This window comes from Ambystoma mexicanum, unplaced genomic scaffold, assembly GCF_040938575.1.
Source record: "Ambystoma mexicanum isolate Mex_15411 unplaced genomic scaffold, UKY_AmexF1_1 Mex_scaf10, whole genome shotgun sequence".
In the NCBI taxonomy this organism is placed as follows: Eukaryota; Metazoa; Chordata; class Amphibia; order Caudata; family Ambystomatidae; genus Ambystoma; species Ambystoma mexicanum.
The window spans coordinates 657,501-676,100 of record NW_027182325.1 but is presented as its reverse complement, the minus strand read 5'-3'; the positions used below and the strand labels follow the sequence as shown (position 1 = coordinate 676,100).

General features: G+C 47.0%; 48 non-coding genes and 13 pseudogenes across 48 annotated transcripts; all 61 read right to left on the bottom strand.

The window, feature by feature from the left end:
* Positions 1–43: 43 nt before the first annotated feature.
* On the bottom strand, positions 44–162 carry LOC138538261 (5S ribosomal RNA). The gene has a single exon (XR_011286368.1). It is a non-coding gene; the product is annotated as a 5S ribosomal RNA (ribosomal RNA).
* A 464-nt stretch (positions 163–626) lies between these two features.
* On the bottom strand, positions 627–735 carry LOC138543298 (5S ribosomal RNA; annotated as a pseudogene).
* A 105-nt stretch (positions 736–840) lies between these two features.
* LOC138537161 (5S ribosomal RNA) lies at positions 841–959 on the bottom strand. The gene has a single exon (XR_011285306.1). It is a non-coding gene; the product is annotated as a 5S ribosomal RNA (ribosomal RNA).
* Positions 960–1,065: 106 nt separating this feature from the next.
* Positions 1,066–1,184, bottom strand: LOC138539494 (5S ribosomal RNA). The gene has a single exon (XR_011287560.1). It is a non-coding gene; the product is annotated as a 5S ribosomal RNA (ribosomal RNA).
* A 106-nt stretch (positions 1,185–1,290) lies between these two features.
* LOC138548738 (5S ribosomal RNA) lies at positions 1,291–1,409 on the bottom strand. Its single transcript, XR_011292533.1, has one exon. It is a non-coding gene; the product is annotated as a 5S ribosomal RNA (ribosomal RNA).
* A 463-nt stretch (positions 1,410–1,872) lies between these two features.
* On the bottom strand, positions 1,873–1,981 carry LOC138545976 (5S ribosomal RNA; annotated as a pseudogene).
* A 106-nt stretch (positions 1,982–2,087) lies between these two features.
* LOC138547529 (5S ribosomal RNA) lies at positions 2,088–2,206 on the bottom strand. Its single transcript, XR_011291365.1, has one exon. It is a non-coding gene; the product is annotated as a 5S ribosomal RNA (ribosomal RNA).
* Positions 2,207–2,312: 106 nt separating this feature from the next.
* On the bottom strand, positions 2,313–2,431 carry LOC138549789 (5S ribosomal RNA). Its single transcript, XR_011293560.1, has one exon. It is a non-coding gene; the product is annotated as a 5S ribosomal RNA (ribosomal RNA).
* Positions 2,432–2,537: 106 nt separating this feature from the next.
* Positions 2,538–2,656, bottom strand: LOC138539498 (5S ribosomal RNA). Its single transcript, XR_011287563.1, has one exon. It is a non-coding gene; the product is annotated as a 5S ribosomal RNA (ribosomal RNA).
* Positions 2,657–2,762: 106 nt separating this feature from the next.
* LOC138542064 (5S ribosomal RNA) lies at positions 2,763–2,881 on the bottom strand. Its single transcript, XR_011290054.1, has one exon. It is a non-coding gene; the product is annotated as a 5S ribosomal RNA (ribosomal RNA).
* Positions 2,882–3,344: 463 nt separating this feature from the next.
* Positions 3,345–3,453, bottom strand: LOC138544965 (5S ribosomal RNA; annotated as a pseudogene).
* A 106-nt stretch (positions 3,454–3,559) lies between these two features.
* LOC138537732 (5S ribosomal RNA) lies at positions 3,560–3,678 on the bottom strand. The gene has a single exon (XR_011285859.1). It is a non-coding gene; the product is annotated as a 5S ribosomal RNA (ribosomal RNA).
* Positions 3,679–3,784: 106 nt separating this feature from the next.
* Positions 3,785–3,903, bottom strand: LOC138541030 (5S ribosomal RNA). The gene has a single exon (XR_011289049.1). It is a non-coding gene; the product is annotated as a 5S ribosomal RNA (ribosomal RNA).
* Positions 3,904–4,009: 106 nt separating this feature from the next.
* On the bottom strand, positions 4,010–4,128 carry LOC138549788 (5S ribosomal RNA). Its single transcript, XR_011293559.1, has one exon. It is a non-coding gene; the product is annotated as a 5S ribosomal RNA (ribosomal RNA).
* Positions 4,129–4,234: 106 nt separating this feature from the next.
* LOC138539497 (5S ribosomal RNA) lies at positions 4,235–4,353 on the bottom strand. The gene has a single exon (XR_011287562.1). It is a non-coding gene; the product is annotated as a 5S ribosomal RNA (ribosomal RNA).
* A 106-nt stretch (positions 4,354–4,459) lies between these two features.
* On the bottom strand, positions 4,460–4,578 carry LOC138542172 (5S ribosomal RNA). Its single transcript, XR_011290159.1, has one exon. It is a non-coding gene; the product is annotated as a 5S ribosomal RNA (ribosomal RNA).
* Positions 4,579–5,042: 464 nt separating this feature from the next.
* LOC138543297 (5S ribosomal RNA) lies at positions 5,043–5,151 on the bottom strand (annotated as a pseudogene).
* A 105-nt stretch (positions 5,152–5,256) lies between these two features.
* Positions 5,257–5,375, bottom strand: LOC138549475 (5S ribosomal RNA). Its single transcript, XR_011293258.1, has one exon. It is a non-coding gene; the product is annotated as a 5S ribosomal RNA (ribosomal RNA).
* A 106-nt stretch (positions 5,376–5,481) lies between these two features.
* LOC138539483 (5S ribosomal RNA) lies at positions 5,482–5,600 on the bottom strand. The gene has a single exon (XR_011287549.1). It is a non-coding gene; the product is annotated as a 5S ribosomal RNA (ribosomal RNA).
* Positions 5,601–5,706: 106 nt separating this feature from the next.
* LOC138548737 (5S ribosomal RNA) lies at positions 5,707–5,825 on the bottom strand. The gene has a single exon (XR_011292532.1). It is a non-coding gene; the product is annotated as a 5S ribosomal RNA (ribosomal RNA).
* Positions 5,826–6,288: 463 nt separating this feature from the next.
* Positions 6,289–6,397, bottom strand: LOC138545975 (5S ribosomal RNA; annotated as a pseudogene).
* Positions 6,398–6,503: 106 nt separating this feature from the next.
* LOC138542446 (5S ribosomal RNA) lies at positions 6,504–6,622 on the bottom strand. The gene has a single exon (XR_011290427.1). It is a non-coding gene; the product is annotated as a 5S ribosomal RNA (ribosomal RNA).
* A 106-nt stretch (positions 6,623–6,728) lies between these two features.
* LOC138549787 (5S ribosomal RNA) lies at positions 6,729–6,847 on the bottom strand. The gene has a single exon (XR_011293558.1). It is a non-coding gene; the product is annotated as a 5S ribosomal RNA (ribosomal RNA).
* A 106-nt stretch (positions 6,848–6,953) lies between these two features.
* Positions 6,954–7,072, bottom strand: LOC138539496 (5S ribosomal RNA). The gene has a single exon (XR_011287561.1). It is a non-coding gene; the product is annotated as a 5S ribosomal RNA (ribosomal RNA).
* A 106-nt stretch (positions 7,073–7,178) lies between these two features.
* LOC138538260 (5S ribosomal RNA) lies at positions 7,179–7,297 on the bottom strand. The gene has a single exon (XR_011286367.1). It is a non-coding gene; the product is annotated as a 5S ribosomal RNA (ribosomal RNA).
* A 464-nt stretch (positions 7,298–7,761) lies between these two features.
* LOC138543296 (5S ribosomal RNA) lies at positions 7,762–7,870 on the bottom strand (annotated as a pseudogene).
* Positions 7,871–7,975: 105 nt separating this feature from the next.
* Positions 7,976–8,094, bottom strand: LOC138537160 (5S ribosomal RNA). Its single transcript, XR_011285305.1, has one exon. It is a non-coding gene; the product is annotated as a 5S ribosomal RNA (ribosomal RNA).
* A 106-nt stretch (positions 8,095–8,200) lies between these two features.
* Positions 8,201–8,319, bottom strand: LOC138551101 (5S ribosomal RNA). Its single transcript, XR_011294835.1, has one exon. It is a non-coding gene; the product is annotated as a 5S ribosomal RNA (ribosomal RNA).
* Positions 8,320–8,425: 106 nt separating this feature from the next.
* Positions 8,426–8,544, bottom strand: LOC138548736 (5S ribosomal RNA). Its single transcript, XR_011292531.1, has one exon. It is a non-coding gene; the product is annotated as a 5S ribosomal RNA (ribosomal RNA).
* Positions 8,545–9,007: 463 nt separating this feature from the next.
* Positions 9,008–9,116, bottom strand: LOC138545974 (5S ribosomal RNA; annotated as a pseudogene).
* A 106-nt stretch (positions 9,117–9,222) lies between these two features.
* On the bottom strand, positions 9,223–9,341 carry LOC138538259 (5S ribosomal RNA). The gene has a single exon (XR_011286366.1). It is a non-coding gene; the product is annotated as a 5S ribosomal RNA (ribosomal RNA).
* Positions 9,342–9,804: 463 nt separating this feature from the next.
* Positions 9,805–9,913, bottom strand: LOC138543295 (5S ribosomal RNA; annotated as a pseudogene).
* A 105-nt stretch (positions 9,914–10,018) lies between these two features.
* On the bottom strand, positions 10,019–10,137 carry LOC138547209 (5S ribosomal RNA). Its single transcript, XR_011291057.1, has one exon. It is a non-coding gene; the product is annotated as a 5S ribosomal RNA (ribosomal RNA).
* A 106-nt stretch (positions 10,138–10,243) lies between these two features.
* LOC138539472 (5S ribosomal RNA) lies at positions 10,244–10,362 on the bottom strand. The gene has a single exon (XR_011287538.1). It is a non-coding gene; the product is annotated as a 5S ribosomal RNA (ribosomal RNA).
* Positions 10,363–10,468: 106 nt separating this feature from the next.
* On the bottom strand, positions 10,469–10,587 carry LOC138549655 (5S ribosomal RNA). Its single transcript, XR_011293431.1, has one exon. It is a non-coding gene; the product is annotated as a 5S ribosomal RNA (ribosomal RNA).
* Positions 10,588–11,050: 463 nt separating this feature from the next.
* On the bottom strand, positions 11,051–11,159 carry LOC138545972 (5S ribosomal RNA; annotated as a pseudogene).
* A 106-nt stretch (positions 11,160–11,265) lies between these two features.
* On the bottom strand, positions 11,266–11,384 carry LOC138551038 (5S ribosomal RNA). The gene has a single exon (XR_011294776.1). It is a non-coding gene; the product is annotated as a 5S ribosomal RNA (ribosomal RNA).
* A 106-nt stretch (positions 11,385–11,490) lies between these two features.
* On the bottom strand, positions 11,491–11,609 carry LOC138549785 (5S ribosomal RNA). Its single transcript, XR_011293557.1, has one exon. It is a non-coding gene; the product is annotated as a 5S ribosomal RNA (ribosomal RNA).
* A 106-nt stretch (positions 11,610–11,715) lies between these two features.
* LOC138539493 (5S ribosomal RNA) lies at positions 11,716–11,834 on the bottom strand. Its single transcript, XR_011287559.1, has one exon. It is a non-coding gene; the product is annotated as a 5S ribosomal RNA (ribosomal RNA).
* Positions 11,835–11,940: 106 nt separating this feature from the next.
* On the bottom strand, positions 11,941–12,059 carry LOC138538258 (5S ribosomal RNA). Its single transcript, XR_011286365.1, has one exon. It is a non-coding gene; the product is annotated as a 5S ribosomal RNA (ribosomal RNA).
* Positions 12,060–12,522: 463 nt separating this feature from the next.
* Positions 12,523–12,631, bottom strand: LOC138544964 (5S ribosomal RNA; annotated as a pseudogene).
* Positions 12,632–12,737: 106 nt separating this feature from the next.
* LOC138537731 (5S ribosomal RNA) lies at positions 12,738–12,856 on the bottom strand. The gene has a single exon (XR_011285858.1). It is a non-coding gene; the product is annotated as a 5S ribosomal RNA (ribosomal RNA).
* A 106-nt stretch (positions 12,857–12,962) lies between these two features.
* On the bottom strand, positions 12,963–13,081 carry LOC138536868 (5S ribosomal RNA). The gene has a single exon (XR_011285027.1). It is a non-coding gene; the product is annotated as a 5S ribosomal RNA (ribosomal RNA).
* Positions 13,082–13,187: 106 nt separating this feature from the next.
* On the bottom strand, positions 13,188–13,306 carry LOC138537264 (5S ribosomal RNA). The gene has a single exon (XR_011285406.1). It is a non-coding gene; the product is annotated as a 5S ribosomal RNA (ribosomal RNA).
* A 106-nt stretch (positions 13,307–13,412) lies between these two features.
* On the bottom strand, positions 13,413–13,531 carry LOC138539492 (5S ribosomal RNA). Its single transcript, XR_011287558.1, has one exon. It is a non-coding gene; the product is annotated as a 5S ribosomal RNA (ribosomal RNA).
* Positions 13,532–13,637: 106 nt separating this feature from the next.
* On the bottom strand, positions 13,638–13,756 carry LOC138542171 (5S ribosomal RNA). Its single transcript, XR_011290158.1, has one exon. It is a non-coding gene; the product is annotated as a 5S ribosomal RNA (ribosomal RNA).
* A 464-nt stretch (positions 13,757–14,220) lies between these two features.
* LOC138543294 (5S ribosomal RNA) lies at positions 14,221–14,329 on the bottom strand (annotated as a pseudogene).
* A 105-nt stretch (positions 14,330–14,434) lies between these two features.
* On the bottom strand, positions 14,435–14,553 carry LOC138547197 (5S ribosomal RNA). Its single transcript, XR_011291045.1, has one exon. It is a non-coding gene; the product is annotated as a 5S ribosomal RNA (ribosomal RNA).
* Positions 14,554–14,659: 106 nt separating this feature from the next.
* On the bottom strand, positions 14,660–14,778 carry LOC138539461 (5S ribosomal RNA). The gene has a single exon (XR_011287527.1). It is a non-coding gene; the product is annotated as a 5S ribosomal RNA (ribosomal RNA).
* A 106-nt stretch (positions 14,779–14,884) lies between these two features.
* On the bottom strand, positions 14,885–15,003 carry LOC138548735 (5S ribosomal RNA). Its single transcript, XR_011292530.1, has one exon. It is a non-coding gene; the product is annotated as a 5S ribosomal RNA (ribosomal RNA).
* A 453-nt stretch (positions 15,004–15,456) lies between these two features.
* LOC138542487 (5S ribosomal RNA) lies at positions 15,457–15,575 on the bottom strand. The gene has a single exon (XR_011290467.1). It is a non-coding gene; the product is annotated as a 5S ribosomal RNA (ribosomal RNA).
* Positions 15,576–15,681: 106 nt separating this feature from the next.
* Positions 15,682–15,800, bottom strand: LOC138549784 (5S ribosomal RNA). Its single transcript, XR_011293556.1, has one exon. It is a non-coding gene; the product is annotated as a 5S ribosomal RNA (ribosomal RNA).
* Positions 15,801–15,906: 106 nt separating this feature from the next.
* LOC138539491 (5S ribosomal RNA) lies at positions 15,907–16,025 on the bottom strand. Its single transcript, XR_011287557.1, has one exon. It is a non-coding gene; the product is annotated as a 5S ribosomal RNA (ribosomal RNA).
* Positions 16,026–16,131: 106 nt separating this feature from the next.
* Positions 16,132–16,250, bottom strand: LOC138538256 (5S ribosomal RNA). The gene has a single exon (XR_011286363.1). It is a non-coding gene; the product is annotated as a 5S ribosomal RNA (ribosomal RNA).
* A 462-nt stretch (positions 16,251–16,712) lies between these two features.
* Positions 16,713–16,821, bottom strand: LOC138547007 (5S ribosomal RNA; annotated as a pseudogene).
* Positions 16,822–16,927: 106 nt separating this feature from the next.
* LOC138547527 (5S ribosomal RNA) lies at positions 16,928–17,046 on the bottom strand. The gene has a single exon (XR_011291364.1). It is a non-coding gene; the product is annotated as a 5S ribosomal RNA (ribosomal RNA).
* A 106-nt stretch (positions 17,047–17,152) lies between these two features.
* Positions 17,153–17,271, bottom strand: LOC138536867 (5S ribosomal RNA). Its single transcript, XR_011285026.1, has one exon. It is a non-coding gene; the product is annotated as a 5S ribosomal RNA (ribosomal RNA).
* A 106-nt stretch (positions 17,272–17,377) lies between these two features.
* LOC138547185 (5S ribosomal RNA) lies at positions 17,378–17,496 on the bottom strand. The gene has a single exon (XR_011291034.1). It is a non-coding gene; the product is annotated as a 5S ribosomal RNA (ribosomal RNA).
* Positions 17,497–17,602: 106 nt separating this feature from the next.
* LOC138539449 (5S ribosomal RNA) lies at positions 17,603–17,721 on the bottom strand. The gene has a single exon (XR_011287516.1). It is a non-coding gene; the product is annotated as a 5S ribosomal RNA (ribosomal RNA).
* Positions 17,722–17,827: 106 nt separating this feature from the next.
* LOC138548734 (5S ribosomal RNA) lies at positions 17,828–17,946 on the bottom strand. The gene has a single exon (XR_011292528.1). It is a non-coding gene; the product is annotated as a 5S ribosomal RNA (ribosomal RNA).
* Positions 17,947–18,409: 463 nt separating this feature from the next.
* On the bottom strand, positions 18,410–18,518 carry LOC138547047 (5S ribosomal RNA; annotated as a pseudogene).
* Between the last annotated feature and the right edge of the window lie 82 nt (positions 18,519–18,600).

Here is an 18,600-nt window from a genome sequence, read left to right as displayed (position 1 = left end):
GCAATTGAGAAAGGGCTCACTTCCTGAACTTGGAGCACAAAAAAGCCTACAGCACCTGGTATTCCCAGGCGGTCTCCCATCCAGGTACTAACTAGGCCTGACACTGCTTAACTTCCGAGATCAGTCGAGATCGGGTGCATTCAGTGTGGTGTGGCCGTAGGCTCTAGGAATGCTAAGAATATTACTCTTATGCATTTGCATTTAGTAAGCTAAGCCATGCAGCCACTTGCAACATGATACCACGCTCATCGCTCGATCAGGCTCGATCAGGCGAGATATATAAGACTGGTGGGCCCATTCAGGACTCCTATGTCTGGTAGGATAACTTTAATTCATCCATCCTGTGTCTGTTGCAGGGAGGTGGAGAGAACAATCAACACAATAATGGTTTTCTTTCATGCCTCTTGAAGGACTCAATATTCTCTGTACTGCATTACATGTGAAAGTTGATTTATTACCCATGAACACACTACCTGTATGCTAATTCTATGTAAAAAGGTAGCTCCAGCCCTCATGATGTTGTCCAACATTTCCGCTATAAAACGGGATACAATTATTTTGGAAACATACCAAATTTGAAAAATAATTGAGAAGTTGCGCAATTACTAATCATGGAGCACAAAAAAAGCCTACAGCACCTGGTATTCCCAGGCAGTCTCCCATCCAGGTACTAACTAGGCCCGACCCTGCTTAGCTTCCGAGATCGGGCGCATTCAGTGTGGTGTGGCCGTAGGCTCTGGGCCTAGTGAGTTTGTACTTTTAAGCATCTAGTCGGCTAGACCTTGCAGTTTTGAAAGGCAATTGTGAAATGGCTCACTTCCTGAACTTGGAGCACAAAAAAGCCTACAGCACCTGGTATTCCCAGGTGGTCTCCCATCCAGGTACTAACTAGGCCCGACACTGCTTAGCTTCTGAGATCAGACGAGATCGGGCGCATTCAGTGTGGTGTGGCCGTAGGCTCTGGGCCTAGTGAGTTTTGTACTTTTAAGCATCTATTCGGCTAGACCTTGCAGTTTTGAAAGGCAATTGAGAAATGGCTCACTTCCTGAACTTGGAGTACAAAAAAGCCTACAGCACCTGGTATTCCCAGGCGGTCTCCCATCCAGGTACTAACTAGGCCCGACACTGCTTAGCTTCTGAGATCAGACGAGATCAGGCGCATTCAGTGTGGTGTGGCCGTAGGCTCTGGGCCTAGTGAGTGTTGTACTTTTAAGCATCTAGTCGGCTAGACCTTGCAGTTTTAAAAGGCAATTGAGAAAGGGCTCACTTCCTGAACTTGGAGCACAAAAAAGCCTACAGCACCTGGTATTCCCAGGCGGTCTCCCATCCAGGTACTAACTAGGCCTGACACTGCTTAACTTCCGAGATCAGACGAGATCGGGTGCATTCAGTGTGGTGTGGCCGTAGGCTCTAGGAATGCTAAGAATATTACTCTTATGCATTTGCATTTAGTAAGCTAAGCCATGCAGCCACTTGCAACATGATACCACGCTCATCGCTCGATCAGGCTCGATCAGGCGAGATATATAAGACTGGTGGGCCCATTCAGGACTCCTATGTCTGGTAGGATAACTTTAATTCATCCATCCTGTGTCTGTTGCAGGGAGGTGGAGAGAACAATCAACACAATAATGGTTTTCTTTCATGCCTCTTGAAGGACTCAATATTCTCTGTACTGCATTACATGTGAAAGTCGATTTATTACCCATGAACACACTACCTGTATGCTAATTCTATGTAAAAAGGTAGCTCCAGCCCTCATGATGTTGTCCAACATTTCCGCTATAAAACGGGATACAATTATTTTGGAAACATACCAAATTTGAAAAATAATTGAGAAGTTGCGCAATTACTAATCATGGAGCACAAAAAAGCCTACAGCACCTGGTATTCCCAGGCAGTCTCCCATCCAGGTACTAACTAGGCCTGACCCTGCTTAGCTTCCGAGATCGGGCACATTCAGTGTGGTGTGGCCGTAGGCTCTGGGCCTAGTGAGTTTTGTACTTTTAAGCATCTAGTCGGCTAGACCTTGCAGTTTTGAAAGGCAATTGTGAAATGGCTCACTTCCTGAACTTGGAGCACAAAAAAGCCTACAGCACCTGGTATTCCCAGGTGGTCTCCCATCCAGGTACTAACTAGGCCCGACACTGCTTAGCTTCCGAGATCAGACGAGATCGGGCGCAATCAGTGTGGTGTGGCCGTAGGCTCTGGGCCTAGTGAGTTTTGTACTTTTAAGCATCTAGTCAGCTAGACCTTGCAGTTTTGAAAGGCAATTGAGAAATGGCTCACTTCCTGAACTTGGAGCACAAAAAAGCCTACAGCACCTGGTATTCCCAGGCGGTCTCCCATCCAGGTACTAACGAGGCCCGACACTGCTTAGCTTCCGAGATCAGACGAGATCGGGCGCATTCAGTGTGGTGTGGCCGTAGGCTCTGGTTCTTGTGAGTTTTGTACTTTTAAGCATCTAGTCGGCTAGACCTTGCAGTTTTGAAAGGCAATTGAGAAATGGCTCACTTCCTGAACTTGGAGTACAAAAAAGCCTACAGCACCTGGTATTCCCAGGCGGTCTTCCATCCAGGTACTAACTAGGCCCGACACTGCTTAGCTTCTGAGATCAGACGAGATCAGGCACATTCAGTGTGGTGTGGCCGTAGGCTCTGGGCCTAGTGAGTTTTGTACTTTTAAGCATCTAGTCGGCTAGACCTTGCAGTTTTAAAAGGCAATTGAGAAAGGGCTCACTTCCTGAACTTGGAGCACAAAAAAGCCTACAGCACCTGGTATTCCCAGGCGGTCTCCCATCCAGGTACTAACTAGGCCTGACACTGCTTAACTTCCGAGATCAGTCAAGATCGGGTGCATTCAGTGTGGTGTGGCCGTAGGCTCTAGGAATGCTAAGAATATTACTCTTATGCATTTGCATTTAGTAAGCTAAGCCATGCAGCCACTTGCAACATGATACCACGCTCATCGCTCGATCAGGCTCGATCAGGCGAGATATATAAGACTGGTGGGCCCATTCAGGACTCCTATGTCTGGTAGGATAACTTTAATTCATCCATCCTGTGTCTGTTGCAGGGAGGTGGAGAGAACAATCAACACAATAATGGTTTTCTTTCATGCCTCTTGAAGGACTCAATATTCTCTGTACTGCATTACATGTGAAAGTCGATTTATTACCCATGAACACACTACCTGTATGCTAATTCTATGTAAAAAGGTAGCTCCAGCCCTCATGATGTTGTCCAACATTTCCGCTATAAAACGGGATACAATTATTTTGGAAACATACCAAATTTGAAAAATAATTGAGAAGTTGCGCAATTACTAATCATGGAGCACAAAAAAGCCTACAGCACCTGGTATTCCCAGGCAGTCTCCCATCCAGGTACTAACTAGGCCTGACCCTGCTTAGCTTCCGAGATCGGGCGCATTCAGTGTGGTGTGGCCGTAGGCTCTGGGCCTAGTGAGTTTTTTACTTTTAAGCATCTAGTCGGCTAGACCTTGCAGTTTTGAAAGGCAATTGTGAAATGGCTCACTTCCTGAACTTGGAGCACAAAAAAGCCTACAGCACCTGGTATTCCCAGGTGGTCTCCCATCCAGGTACTAACTAGGCCCGACACTGCTTAGCTTCCGAGATCAGACAAGATCGGGCGCAATCAGTGTGGTGTGGCCGTAGGCTCTGGGCCTAGTGAGTTTTGTACTTTTAAGCATCTAGTCAGCTAGACCTTGCAGTTTTGAAAGGCAATTGAGAAATGGCTCACTTCCTGAACTTGGAGCACAAAAAAGCCTACAGCACCTGGTATTCCCAGGCGGTCTCCCATCCAGGTACTAACGAGGCCCGACACTGCTTAGCTTCCGAGATCAGACGAGATCAGGCGCAATCAGTGTGGTGTGGCCGTAGGCTCTGGGCCTAGTGAGTTTTGTACTTTTAAGCATCTAGTCAGCTAGACCTTGCAATTTTGAAAGGCAATTGAGAAATGGCTCACTTCCTGAACTTGGAGCACAAAAAAGCCTACAGCACCTGGTATTCCCAGGCGGTCTCCCATCCAGGTACTAACGAGGCCCGACACTGCTTAGCTTCCGAGATCAGACGAGATCGGGCGCATTCAGTGTGGTGTGGCCGTAGGCTCTGGTTCTTGTGAGTTTTGTACTTTTAAGCATCTAGTCGGCTAGACCTTGCAGTTTTGAAAGGCAATTGAGAAATGGCTCACTTCCTGAACTTGGAGTACAAAAAAGCCTACAGCACCTGGTATTCCCAGGCGGTCTTCCATCCAGGTACTAACTAGGCCCGACACTGCTTAGCTTCTGAGATCAGACGAGATCAGGCACATTCAGTGTGGTGTGGCCGTAGGCTCTGGGCCTAGTGAGTTTTGTACTTTTAAGCATCTAGTCGGCTAGACCTTGCAGTTTTAAAAGGCAATTGAGAAAGGGCTCACTTCCTGAACTTGGAGCACAAAAAAGCCTACAGCACCTGGTATTCCCAGGCGGTCTCCCATCCAGGTACTAACTAGGCCTGACACTGCTTAACTTCTGAGATCAGTCGAGATCGGGTGCATTCAGTGTGGTGTGGCCGTAGGCTCTAGGAATGCTAAGAATATTACTCTTATGCATTTGCATTTAGTAAGCTAAGCCATGCAGCCACTTGCAACATGATACCACGCTCATCGCTCGATCAGGCTCGATCAGGCGAGATATATAAGACTGGTGGGCCCATTCAGGACTCCTATGTCTGGTAGGATAACTTTAATTCATCCATCCTGTGTCTGTTGCAGGGAGGTGGAGAGAACAATCAACACAATAATGGTTTTCTTTCATGCCTCTTGAAGGACTCAATATTCTCTGTACTGCATTACATGTGAAAGTTGATTTATTACCCATGAACACACTACCTGTATGCTAATTCTATGTAAAAAGGTAGTTCCAGCCCTCATGATGTTGTCCAACATTTCCGCTATAAAACGGGATACAATTATTTTGGAAACATACCAAATTTGAAAAATAATTGAGAAGTTGCGCAATTACTAATCATGGAGCACAAAAAAAGCCTACAGCACCTGGTATTCCCAGGCAGTCTCCCATCCAGGTACTAACTAGGCCCGACCCTGCTTAGCTTCCGAGATCGGGCGCATTCAGTGTGGTGTGGCCGTAGGCTCTGGGCCTAGTGAGTTTGTACTTTTAAGCATCTAGTCGGCTAGACCTTGCAGTTTTGAAAGGCAATTGTGAAATGGCTCACTTCCTGAACTTGGAGCACAAAAAAGCCTACAGCACCTGGTATTCCCAGGTGGTCTCCCATCCAGGTACTAACTAGGCCCGACACTGCTTAGCTTCCGAGATCAGACGAGATCAGGCGCATTCAGTGTGGTGTGGCCGTAGGCTCTGGGCCTAGTGAGTGTTGTACTTTTAAGCATCTAGTCGGCTAGACCTTGCAGTTTTGAAAGGCAATTGAGAAATGGCTCACTTCCTGAACTTGGAGTACAAAAAAGCCTACAGCACCTGGTATTCCCAGGCGGTCTCCCATCCAGGTACTAACTAGGCCCGACACTGCTTAGCTTCTGAGATCAGACGAGATCAGGCGCATTCAGTGTGGTGTGGCCGTAGGCTCTGGGCCTAGTGAGTGTTGTACTTTTAAGCATCTAGTCGGCTAGACCTTGCAGTTTTAAAAGGCAATTGAGAAAGGGCTCACTTCCTGAACTTGGAGCACAAAAAAGCCTACAGCACCTGGTATTCCCAGGCGGTCTCCCATCCAGGTACTAACTAGGCCTGACACTGCTTAACTTCCGAGATCAGACGAGATCGGGTGCATTCAGTGTGGTGTGGCCGTAGGCTCTAGGAATGCTAAGAATATTACTCTTATGCATTTGCATTTAGTAAGCTAAGCCATGCAGCCACTTGCAACATGATACCACGCTCATCGCTCGATCAGGCTCGATCAGGCGAGATATATAAGACTGGTGGGCCCATTCAGGACTCCTATGTCTGGTAGGATAACTTTAATTCATCCATCCTGTGTCTGTTGCAGGGAGGTGGAGAGAACAATCAACACAATAATGGTTTTCTTTCATGCCTCTTGAAGGACTCAATATTCTCTGTACTGCATTACATGTGAAAGTCGATTTATTACCCATGAACACACTACCTGTATGCTAATTCTATGTAAAAAGGTAGCTCCAGCCCTCATGATGTTGTCCAACATTTCCGCTATAAAACGGGATACAATTATTTTGGAAACATACCAAATTTGAAAAATAATTGAGAAGTTGCGCAATTACTAATCATGGAGCACAAAAAAGCCTACAGCACCTGGTATTCCCAGGCAGTCTCCCATCCAGGTACTAACTAGGCCTGACCCTGCTTAGCTTCCGAGATCGGGCACATTCAGTGTGGTGTGGCCGTAGGCTCTGGGCCTAGTGAGTTTTGTACTTTTAAGCATCTAGTCGGCTAGACCTTGCAGTTTTGAAAGGTAATTGTGAAATGGCTCACTTCCTGAACTTGGAGCACAAAAAAGCCTACAGCACCTGGTATTCCCAGGTGGTCTCCCATCCAGGTACTAACTAGGCCGGACACTGCTTAGCTTCCGAGATCAGACAAGATCGGGCGCAATCAGTGTGGTGTGGCCGTAGGCTCTGGGCCTAGTGAGTTTTGTACTTTTAAGCATCTAGTCAGCTAGACCTTGCAGTTTTGAAAGGCAATTGAGAAATGGCTCACTTCCTGAACTTGGAGCACAAAAAAGCCTACAGCACCTGGTATTCCCAGGCGGTCTCCCATCCAGGTACTAACGAGGCCCGACACTGCTTAGCTTCCGAGATCAGACGAGATCGGGCGCATTCAGTGTGGTGTGGCCGTAGGCTCTGGTTCTTGTGAGTTTTGTACTTTTAAGCATCTAGTCGGCTAGACCTTGCAGTTTTGAAAGGCAATTGAGAAATGGCTCACTTCCTGAACTTGGAGTACAAAAAAGCCTACAGCACCTGGTATTCCCAGGCGGTCTTCCATCCAGGTACTAACTAGGCCCGACACTGCTTAGCTTCTGAGATCAGACGAGATCAGGCACATTCAGTGTGGTGTGGCCGTAGGCTCTGGGCCTAGTGAGTTTTGTACTTTTAAGCATCTAGTCGGCTAGACCTTGCAGTTTTAAAAGGCAATTGAGAAAGGGCTCACTTCCTGAACTTGGAGCACAAAAAAGCCTACAGCACCTGGTATTCCCAGGCGGTCTCCCATCCAGGTACTAACTAGGCCTGACACTGCTTAACTTCCGAGATCAGTCGAGATCGGGTGCATTCAGTGTGGTGTGGCCGTAGGCTCTAGGAATGCTAAGAATATTACTCTTATGCATTTGCATTTAGTAAGCTAAGCCATGCAGCCACTTGCAACATGATACCACGCTCATCGCTCGATCAGGCTCGATCAGGCGAGATATATAAGACTGGTGGGCCCATTCAGGACTCCTATGTCTGGTAGGATAACTTTAATTCATCCATCCTGTGTCTGTTGCAGGGAGGTGGAGAGAACAATCAACACAATAATGGTTTTCTTTCATGCCTCTTGAAGGACTCAATATTCTCTGTACTGCATTACATGTGAAAGTTGATTTATTACCCATGAACACACTACCTGTATGCTAATTCTATGTAAAAAGGTAGCTCCAGCCCTCATGATGTTGTCCAACATTTCCGCTATAAAACGGGATACAATTATTTTGGAAACATACCAAATTTGAAAAATAATTGAGAAGTTGCGCAATTACTAATCATGGAGCACAAAAAAAGCCTACAGCACCTGGTATTCCCAGGCAGTCTCCCATCCAGGTACTAACTAGGCCCGACCCTGCTTAGCTTCCGAGATCGGGCGCATTCAGTGTGGTGTGGCCGTAGGCTCTGGGCCTAGTGAGTTTGTACTTTTAAGCATCTAGTCGGCTAGACCTTGCAGTTTTGAAAGGCAATTGTGAAATGGCTCACTTCCTGAACTTGGAGCACAAAAAAGCCTACAGCACCTGGTATTCCCAGGTGGTCTCCCATCCAGGTACTAACTAGGCCCGACACTGCTTAGCTTCTGAGATCAGACGAGATCGGGCGCATTCAGTGTGGTGTGGCCGTAGGCTCTGGGCCTAGTGAGTTTTGTACTTTTAAGCATCTAGTCGGCTAGACCTTGCAGTTTTGAAAGGCAATTGAGAAATGGCTCACTTCCTGAACTTGGAGTACAAAAAAGCCTACAGCACCTGGTATTCCCAGGCAGTCTCCCATCCAGGTACTAACTAGGCCCGACACTGCTTAGCTTCTGAGATCAGACGAGATCAGGCGCATTCAGTGTGGTGTGGCCGTAGGCTCTGGGCCTAGTGAGTGTTGTACTTTTAAGCATCTAGTCGGCTAGACCTTGCAGTTTTAAAAGGCAATTGAGAAAGGGCTCACTTCCTGAACTTGGAGCACAAAAAAGCCTACAGCACCTGGTATTCCCAGGCGGTCTCCCATCCAGGTACTAACTAGGCCTGACACTGCTTAACTTCCGAGATCAGACGAGATCGGGTGCATTCAGTGTGGTGTGGCCGTAGGCTCTAGGAATGCTAAGAATATTACTCTTATGCATTTGCATTTAGTAAGCTAAGCCATGCAGCCACTTGCAACATGATACCACGCTCATCGCTCGATCAGGCTCGATCAGGCGAGATATATAAGACTGGTGGGCCCATTCAGGACTCCTATGTCTGGTAGGATAACTTTAATTCATCCATCCTGTGTCTGTTGCAGGGAGGTGGAGAGAACAATCAACACAATAATGGTTTTCTTTCATGCCTCTTGAAGGACTCAATATTCTCTGTACTGCATTACATGTGAAAGTCGATTTATTACCCATGAACACACTACCTGTATGCTAATTCTATGTAAAAAGGTAGCTCCAGCCCTCATGATGTTGTCCAACATTTCCGCTATAAAACGGGATACAATTATTTTGGAAACATACCAAATTTGAAAAATAATTGAGAAGTTGCGCAATTACTAATCATGGAGCACAAAAAAGCCTACAGCACCTGGTATTCCCAGGCAGTCTCCCATCCAGGTACTAACTAGGCCTGACCCTGCTTAGCTTCCGAGATCGGGCACATTCAGTGTGGTGTGGCCGTAGGCTCTGGGCCTAGTGAGTTTTGTACTTTTAAGCATCTAGTCGGCTAGACCTTGCAGTTTTAAAAGGCAATTGAGAAAGGGCTCACTTCCTGAACTTGGAGCACAAAAAAGCCTACAGCACCTGGTATTCCCAGGCGGTCTCCCATCCAGGTACTAACTAGGCCTGACACTGCTTAACTTCCGAGATCAGTCGAGATCGGGTGCATTCAGTGTGGTGTGGCCGTAGGCTCTAGGAATGCTAAGAATATTACTCTTATGCATTTGCATTTAGTAAGCTAAGCCATGCAGCCACTTGCAACATGATACCACGCTCATCGCTCGATCAGGCTCGATCAGGCGAGATATATAAGACTGGTGGGCCCATTCAGGACTCCTATGTCTGGTAGGATAACTTTAATTCATCCATCCTGTGTCTGTTGCAGGGAGGTGGAGAGAACAATCAACACAATAATGGTTTTCTTTCATGCCTCTTGAAGGACTCAATATTCTCTGTACTGCATTACATGTGAAAGTCGATTTATTACCCATGAACACACTACCTGTATGCTAATTCTATGTAAAAAGGTAGCTCCAGCCCTCATGATGTTGTCCAACATTTCCGCTATAAAACGGGATACAATTATTTTGGAAACATACCAAATTTGAAAAATAATTGAGAAGTTGCGCAATTACTAATCATGGAGCACAAAAAAGCCTACAGCACCTGGTATTCCCAGGCAGTCTCCCATCCAGGTACTAACTAGGCCCGACCCTGCTTAGCTTCCGAGATCGGGCGCATTCAGTGTGGTGTGGCCGTAGGCTCTGGGCCTAGTGAGTTTGTACTTTTAAGCATCTAGTCGGCTAGACCTTGCAGTTTTGAAAGGCAATTGTGAAATGGCTCACTTCCTGAACTTGGAGCACAAAAAAGCCTACAGCACCTGGTATTCCCAGGTGGTCTCCCATCCAGGTACTAACTAGGCCCGACACTGCTTAGCTTCCGAGATCAGACGAGATCGGGCGCATTCAGTGTGGTGTGGCCGTAGGCTCTGGGCCTAGTGAGTTTTGTACTTTTAAGCATCTAGTCGGCTAGACCTTGCAGTTTTGAAAGGCAATTGAGAAATGGCTCACTTCCTGAACTTGGAGTACAAAAAAGCCTACAGCACCTGGTATTCCCAGGCGGTCTCCCATCCAGGTACTAACTAGGCCCGACACTGCTTAGCTTCTGAGATCAGACGAGATCAGGCGCATTCAGTGTGGTGTGGCCGTAGGCTCTGGGCCTAGTGAGTGTTGTACTTTTAAGCATCTAGTCGGCTAGACCTTGCAGTTTTAAAAGGCAATTGAGAAAGGGCTCACTTCCTGAACTTGGAGCACAAAAAAGCCTACAGCACCTGGTATTCCCAGGCGGTCTCCCATCCAGGTACTAATTAGGCCTGACACTGCTTAACTTCCGAGATCAGACGAGATCGGGTGCATTCAGTGTGGTGTGGCCGTAGGCTCTAGGAATGCTAAGAATATTACTCTTATGCATTTGCATTTAGTAAGCTAAGCCATGCAGCCACTTGCAACATGATACCACGCTCATCGCTCGATCAGGCTCGATCAGGCGAGATATATAAGACTGGTGGGCCCATTCAGGACTCCTATGTCTGGTAGGATAACTTTAATTCATCCATCCTGTGTCTGTTGCAGGGAGGTGGAGAGAACAATCAACACAATAATGGTTTTCTTTCATGCCTCTTGAAGGACTCAATATTCTCTGTACTGCATTACATGTGAAAGTCGATTTATTACCCATGAACACACTACCTGTATGCTAATTCTATGTAAAAAGGTAGCTCCAGCCCTCATGATGTTGTCCAACATTTCCGCTATAAAACGGGATACAATTATTTTGGAAACATACCAAATTTGAAAAATAATTGAGAAGTTGCGCAATTACTAATCATGGAGCACAAAAAAGCCTACAGCACCTGGTATTCCCAGGCAGTCTCCCATCCAGGTACTAACTAGGCCTGACCCTGCTTAGCTTCCGAGATCGGGCACATTCAGTGTGGTGTGGCCGTAGGCTCTGGGCCTAGTGAGTTTTGTACTTTTAAGCATCTAGTCGGCTAGACCTTGCAGTTTTGAAAGGCAATTGTGAAATGGCTCACTTCCTGAACTTGGAGCACAAAAAAGCCTACAGCACCTGGTATTCCCAGGTGGTCTCCCATCCAGGTACTAACTAGGCCCGACACTGCTTAGCTTCCGAGATCAGACGAGATCAGGCGCAATCAGTGTGGTGTGGCCGTAGGCTCTGGGCCTAGTGAGTTTTGTACTTTTAAGCATCTAGTCAGCTAGACCTTGCAGTTTTGAAAGGCAATTGAGAAATGGCTCACTTCCTGAACTTGGAGCACAAAAAAGCCTACAGCACCTGGTATTCCCAGGCGGTCTCCCATCCAGGTACTAACGAGGCCCGACACTGCTTAGCTTCCGAGATCAGACGAGATCGGGCGCATTCAGTGTGGTGTGGCCGTAGGCTCTGGTTCTTGTGAGTTTTGTACTTTTAAGCATCTAGTCGGCTAGACCTTGCAGTTTTGAAAGGCAATTGAGAAATGGCTCACTTCCTGAACTTGGAGTACAAAAAAGCCTACAGCACCTGGTATTCCCAGGCGGTCTTCCATCCAGGTACTAACTAGGCCCGACACTGCTTAGCTTCTGAGATCAGACGAGATCAGGCACATTCAGTGTGGTGTGGCCGTAGGCTCTGGGCCTAGTGAGTTTTGTACTTTTAAGCATCTAGTCGGCTAGACCTTGCAGTTTTAAAAGGCAATTGAGAAAGGGCTCACTTCCTGAACTTGGAGCACAAAAAAGCCTACAGCACCTGGTATTCCCAGGCGGTCTCCCATCCAGGTACTAACTAGGCCTGACACTGCTTAACTTCCGAGATCAGTCGAGATCGGGTGCATTCAGTGTGGTGTGGCCGTAGGCTCTAGGAATGCTAAGAATATTACTCTTATGCATTTGCATTTAGTAAGCTAAGCCATGCAGCCACTTGCAACATGATACCACGCTCATCGCTCGATCAGGCTCGATCAGGCGAGATATATAAGACTGGTGGGCCCATTCAGGACTCCTATGTCTGGTAGGATAACTTTAATTCATCCATCCTGTGTCTGTTGCAGGGAGGTGGAGAGAACAATCAACACAATAATGGTTTTCTTTCATGCCTCTTGAAGGACTCAATATTCTCTGTACTGCATTACATGTGAAAGTCGATTTATTACCCATGAACACACTACCTGTATGCTAATTCTATGTAAAAAGGTAGCTCCAGCCCTCATGATGTTGTCCAACATTTCCGCTATAAAACGGGATACAATTATTTTGGAAACATACCAAATTTGAAAAATAATTGAGAAGTTGCGCAATTACTAATCATGGAGCACAAAAAAGCCTACAGCACCTGGTATTCCCAGGCAGTCTCCCATCCAGGTACTAACTAGGCCTGACCCTGCTTAGCTTCCGAGATCGGGCGCATTCAGTGTGGTGTGGCCGTAGGCTCTGGGCCTAGTGAGTTTTGTACTTTTAAGCATCTAGTCGGCTAGACCTTGCAGTTTTGAAAGGCAATTGTGAAATGGCTCACTTCCTGAACTTGGAGCACAAAAAAGCCTACAGCACCTGGTATTCCCAGGTGGTCTCCCATCCAGGTACTAACTAGGCCCGACACTGCTTAGCTTCCGAGATCAGACAAGATCGGGCGCAATCAGTGTGGTGTGGCCGTAGGCTCTGGGCCTAGTGAGTTTTGTACTTTTAAGCATCTAGTCAGCTAGACCTTGCAGTTTTGAAAGGCAATTGAGAAATGGCTCACTTCCTGAACTTGGAGCACAAAAAAGCCTACAGCACCTGGTATTCCCAGGCGGTCTCCCATCCAGGTACTAACGAGGCCCGACACTGCTTAGCTTCCGAGATCAGACGAGATCGGGCGCAATCAGTGTGGTGTGGCCGTAGGCTCTGGGCCTAGTGAGTTTTGTACTTTTAAGCATCTAGTCAGCTAGACCTTGCAATTTTGAAAGGCAATTGAGAAATGGCTCACTTCCTGAACTTGGAGCACAAAAAAGCCTACAGCACCTGGTATTCCCAGGCGGTCTCCCATCCAGGTACTAACGAGGCCCGACACTGCTTAGCTGCCGAGATCAGACGAGATCGGGCGCATTCAGTGTGGTGTGGCCGTAGGCTCTGGTTCTTGTGAGTTTTGTACTTTTAAGCATCTAGTCGGCTAGACCTTGCAGTTTTGAAAGGCAATTGAGAAATGGCTCACTTCCTGAACTTGGAGTACAAAAAAGCCTACAGCACCTGGTATTCCCAGGCGGTCTTCCATCCAGGTACTAACTAGGCCCGACACTGCTTAGCTTCTGAGATCAGACGAGATCAGGCACATTCAGTGTGGTGTGGCCGTAGGCTCTGGGCCTAGTGAGTTTTGTACTTTTAAGCATCTAGTCGGCTAGACCTTGCAGTTTTAAAAGGCAATTGAGAAAGGGCTCACTTCCTGAACTTGGAGCACAAAAAAGCCTACAGCACCTGGTATTCCCAGGCGGTCTCCCATCCAGGTACTAACTAGGCCTGACACTGCTTAACTTCTGAGATCAGTCGAGATCGGGTGCATTCAGTGTGGTGTGGCCGTAGGCTCTAGGAATGCTAAGAATATTACTCTTATGCATTTGCATTTAGTAAGCTAAGCCATGCAGCCACTTGCAACATGATACCACGCTCATCGCTCGATCAGGCTCGATCAGGCGAGATATATAAGACTGGTGGGCCCATTCAGGACTCCTATGTCTGGTAGGATAACTTTAATTCATCCATCCTGTGTCTGTTGCAGGGAGGTGGAGAGAACAATCAACACAATAATGGTTTTCTTTCATGCTTCTTGAAGGACTCAATATTCTCTGTACTGCATTACATGTGAAAGTTGATTTATTACCCATGAACACACTACCTGTATGCTAATTCTATGTAAAAAGGTAGCTCCAGCCCTCATGATGTTGTCCAACATTTCCGCTATAAAACGGGATACAATTATTTTGGAAACATACCAAATTTGAAAAATAATTGAGAAGTTGCGCAATTACTAATCATGGAGCACAAAAAAAGCCTACAGCACCTGGTATTCCCAGGCAGTCTCCCATCCAGGTACTAACTAGGCCCGACCCTGCTTAGCTTCCGAGATCGGGCGCATTCAGTGTGGTGTGGCCGTAGGCTCTGGGCCTAGTGAGTTTGTACTTTTAAGCATCTAGTCGGCTAGACCTTGCAGTTTTGAAAGGCAATTGTGAAATGGCTCACTTCCTGAACTTGGAGCACAAAAAAGCCTACAGCACCTGGTATTCCCAGGTGGTCTCCCATCCAGGTACTAACTAGGCCCGACACTGCTTAGCTTCCGAGATCAGACGAGATCGGGCGCATTCAGTGTGGTGTGGCCGTAGGCTCTGGGCCTAGTGAGTTTTGTACTTTTAAGCATCTAGTCGGCTAGACCTTGCAGTTTTGAAAGGCAATTGAGAAATGGCTCACTTCCTGAACTTGGAGTACAAAAAAGCCTACAGCACCTGGTATTCCCAGGCGGTCTCCCATCCAGGTACTAACTAGGCCCGACACTGCTTAGCTTCTGAGATCAGACGAGATCAGGCGCATTCAGTGTGGTGTGGCCGTAGGCTCTGGGCCTAGTGAGTGTTGTACTTTTAAGCATCTAGTCGGCTAGACCTTGCAGTTTTAAAAGGCAATTGAGAAAGGGCTCACTTCCTGAACTTGGAGCACAAAAAAGCCTACAGCACCTGGTATTCCCAGGCGGTCTCCCATCCAGGTACTAACTAGGCCTGACACTGCTTAACTTCCGAGATCAGACGAGATCGGGTGCATTCAGTGTGGTGTGGCCGTAGGCTCTAGGAATGCTAAGAATATTACTCTTATGCATTTGCATTTAGTAAGCTAAGCCATGCAGCCACTTGCAACATGATACCACGCTCATCGCTCGATCAGGCGAGATATATAAGACTGGTGGGCCCATTCAGGACTCCTATGTCTGGTAGGATAACTTTAATTCATCCATCCTGTGTCTGTTGCAGGGAGGTGGAGAGAACAATCAACACAATAATGGTTTTCTTTCATGCCTCTTGAAGGACTCAATATTCTCTGTACTGCATTACATGTGAAAGTCGATTTATTACCCATGAACACACTACCTGTATGCTAATTCTATGTAAAAAGGTAGCTCCAGCCCTCATGATGTTGTCCAACATTTCCGCTATAAAACGGGATACAATTATTTTGGAAACATACCAAATTTGAAAAATAATTGAGAAGTTGCGCAATTACTAATCATGGAGCACAAAAAAGCCTACAGCACCTGGTATTCCCAGGCAGTCTCCCATCCAGGTACTAACTAGGCCTGACCCTGCTTAGCTTCCGAGATCAGACGAGATCGGGCGCAATCAGTGTGGTGTGGCCGTAGGCTCTGGGCCTAGTGAGTTTTGTACTTTTAAGCATCTAGTCAGCTAGACCTTGCAGTTTTGAAAGGCAATTGAGAAATGGCTCACTTCCTGAACTTGGAGCACAAAAAAGCCTACAGCACCTGGTATTCCCAGGCGGTCTCCCATCCAGGTACTAACGAGGCCCGACACTGCTTAGCTTCCGAGATCAGACGAGATCGGGCGCATTCAGTGTGGTGTGGCCGTAGGCTCTGGTTCTTGTGAGTTTTGTACTTTTAAGCATCTAGTCGGCTAGACCTTGCAGTTTTGAAAGGCAATTGAGAAATGGCTCACTTCCTGAACTTGGAGTACAAAAAAGCCTACAGCACCTGGTATTCCCAGGCGGTCTTCCATCCAGGTACTAACTAGGCCCGACACTGCTTAGCTTCTGAGATCAGACGAGATCAGGCACATTCAGTGTGGTGTGGCCGTAGGCTCTGGGCCTAGTGAGTTTTGTACTTTTAAGCATCTAGTCGGCTAGACCTTGCAGTTTTAAAAGGCAATTGAGAAAGGGCTCACTTCCTGAACTTGGAGCACAAAAAAGCCTACAGCACCTGGTATTCCCAGGCGGTCTCCCATCCAGGTACTAACTAGGCCTGACACTGCTTAACTTCCGAGATCAGTCGAGATCGGGTGCATTCAGTGTGGTGTGGCCGTAGGCTCTAGGAATGCTAAGAATATTACTCTTATGCATTGCATTTAGTAAGCTAAGCCATGCAGCCACTTGCAACATGATACCACGCTCATCGCTCGATCAGGCTCGATCAGGCGAGATATATAAGACTGGTGGGCCCATTCAGGACTCCTATGTCTGGTAGGATAACTTTAATTCATCCATCCTGTGTCTGTTGCAGGGAGGTGGAGAGAACAATCAACACAATAATGGTTTTCTTTCATGCCTCTTGAAGGACTCAATATTCTCTGTACTGCATTACATGTGAAAGTCGATTTATTACCCATGAACACACTACCTGTATGCTAATTCTATGTAAAAAGGTAGCTCCAGCCCTCATGATGTTGTCCAACATTTCCGCTATAAAACGGGATACAATTATTTTGGAAACATACCAAATTTGAAAAATAATTGAGAAGTTGCGCAATTACTAATCATGGAGCACAAAAAAGCCTACAGCACCTGGTATTCCCAGGCAGTCTCCCATCCAGGTACTAACTAGGCTTGACCCTGCTTAGCTTCCGAGATCGGGCGCATTCAGTGTGGTGTGGCCGTAGGCTCTGGGCCTAGTGAGTTTTGTACTTTTAAGCATCTAGTCGGCTAGACCTTGCAGTTTTGAAAGGCAATTGTGAAATGGCTCACTTCCTGAACTTGGAGCACAAAAAAGCCTACAGCACCTGGTATTCCCAGGTGGTCTCCCATCCAGGTACTAACTAGGCCCGACACTGCTTAGCTTCCGAGATCAGACGAGATCGGGCGCAATCAGTGTGGTGTGGCCGTAGGCTCTGGGCCTAGTGAGTTTTGTACTTTTAAGCATCTAGTTAGCTAGACCTTGCAGTTTTGAAAGGCAATTGAGAAATGGCTCACTTCCTGAACTTGGAGCACAAAAAAGCCTACAGCACCTGGTATTCCCAGGCGGTCTCCCATCCAGGTACTAACGAGGCCCGACACTGCTTAGCTTCCGAGATCAGACGAGATCGGGCGCAATCAGTGTGGTGTGGCCGTAGGCTCTGGGCCTAGTGAGTTTTGTACTTTTAAGCATCTAGTCAGCTAGACCTTGCAATTTTGAAAGGCAATTGAGAAATGGCTCACTTCCTGAACTTGGAGCACAAAAAAGCCTACAGCACCTGGTATTCCCAGGTGGTCTCCCATCCAGGTACTAACTAGGCCCGACACTGCTTAGCTTCCGAGATCAGACGAGATCGGGCGCATTCAGTGTGGTGTGGCCGTAGGCTCTGGCCCTAGTGAGTTTTGTACTTTTAAGCATCTAGTCGGCTAGACCTTGCAGTTTTGAAAGGCAATTGAGAAATGGCTCACTTCCTGAACTTGGAGTACAAAAAAGCCTACAGCACCTGGTATTCCCAGGCGGTCTCCCATCCAGGTACTAACTAGGCCCGACACTGCTTAGCTTCTGAGATCAGACGAGATCAGGCGCATTCAGTGTGGTGTGGCCGTAGGCTCTGGGCCTAGTGAGTGTTGTACTTTTAAGCATCTAGTCGGCTAGACCTTGCAGTTTTAAAAGGCAATTGAGAAAGGGCTCACTTCCTGAACTTGGAGCACAAAAAAGCCTACAGCACCTGGTATTCCCAGGCGGTCTCCCATCCAGGTACTAACTAGGCCTGACACTGCTTAACTTCCGAGATCAGACGAGATCGGGTGCATTCAGTGTGGTGTGGCCGTAGGCTCTAGGAATGCTAAGAATATTACTCTTATGCATTTGCATTTAGTAAGCTAAGCCATGCAGCCACTTGCAACATGATACCACGCTCATCGCTCGATCAGGCTCGATCAGGCGAGATATATAAGACTGGTGGGCCCATTCAGGACTCCTATGTCTGGTAGGATAACTTTAATTCATCCATCCTGTGTCTGTTGCAGGGAGGTGGAGAGAACAATCAACACAATAATGGTTTTCTTTCATGCCTCTTGAAGGACTCAATATTCTCTGTACTGCATTACATGTGAAAGTCGATTTATTACCCATGAACACACTACCTGTATGCTAATTCTATGTAAAAAGGTAGCTCCAGCCCTCATGATGTTGTCCAACATTTCCGCTATAAAACGGGATACAATTATTTTGGAAACATACCAAATTTGAAAAATAATTGAGAAGTTGCGCAATTACTAATCATGGAGCACAAAAAAGCTTACAGCACCTGGTATTCCCAGGCAGTCTCCCATCCAGGTACTAACTAGGCCTGACCCTGCTTAGCTTCCGAGATCGGGCACATTCAGTGTGGTGTGGCCGTAGGCTCTGGGCCTAGTGAGTTTTGTACTTTTAAGCATCTAGTCGGCTAGACCTTGCAGTTTTGAAAGGCAATTGTGAAATGGCTCA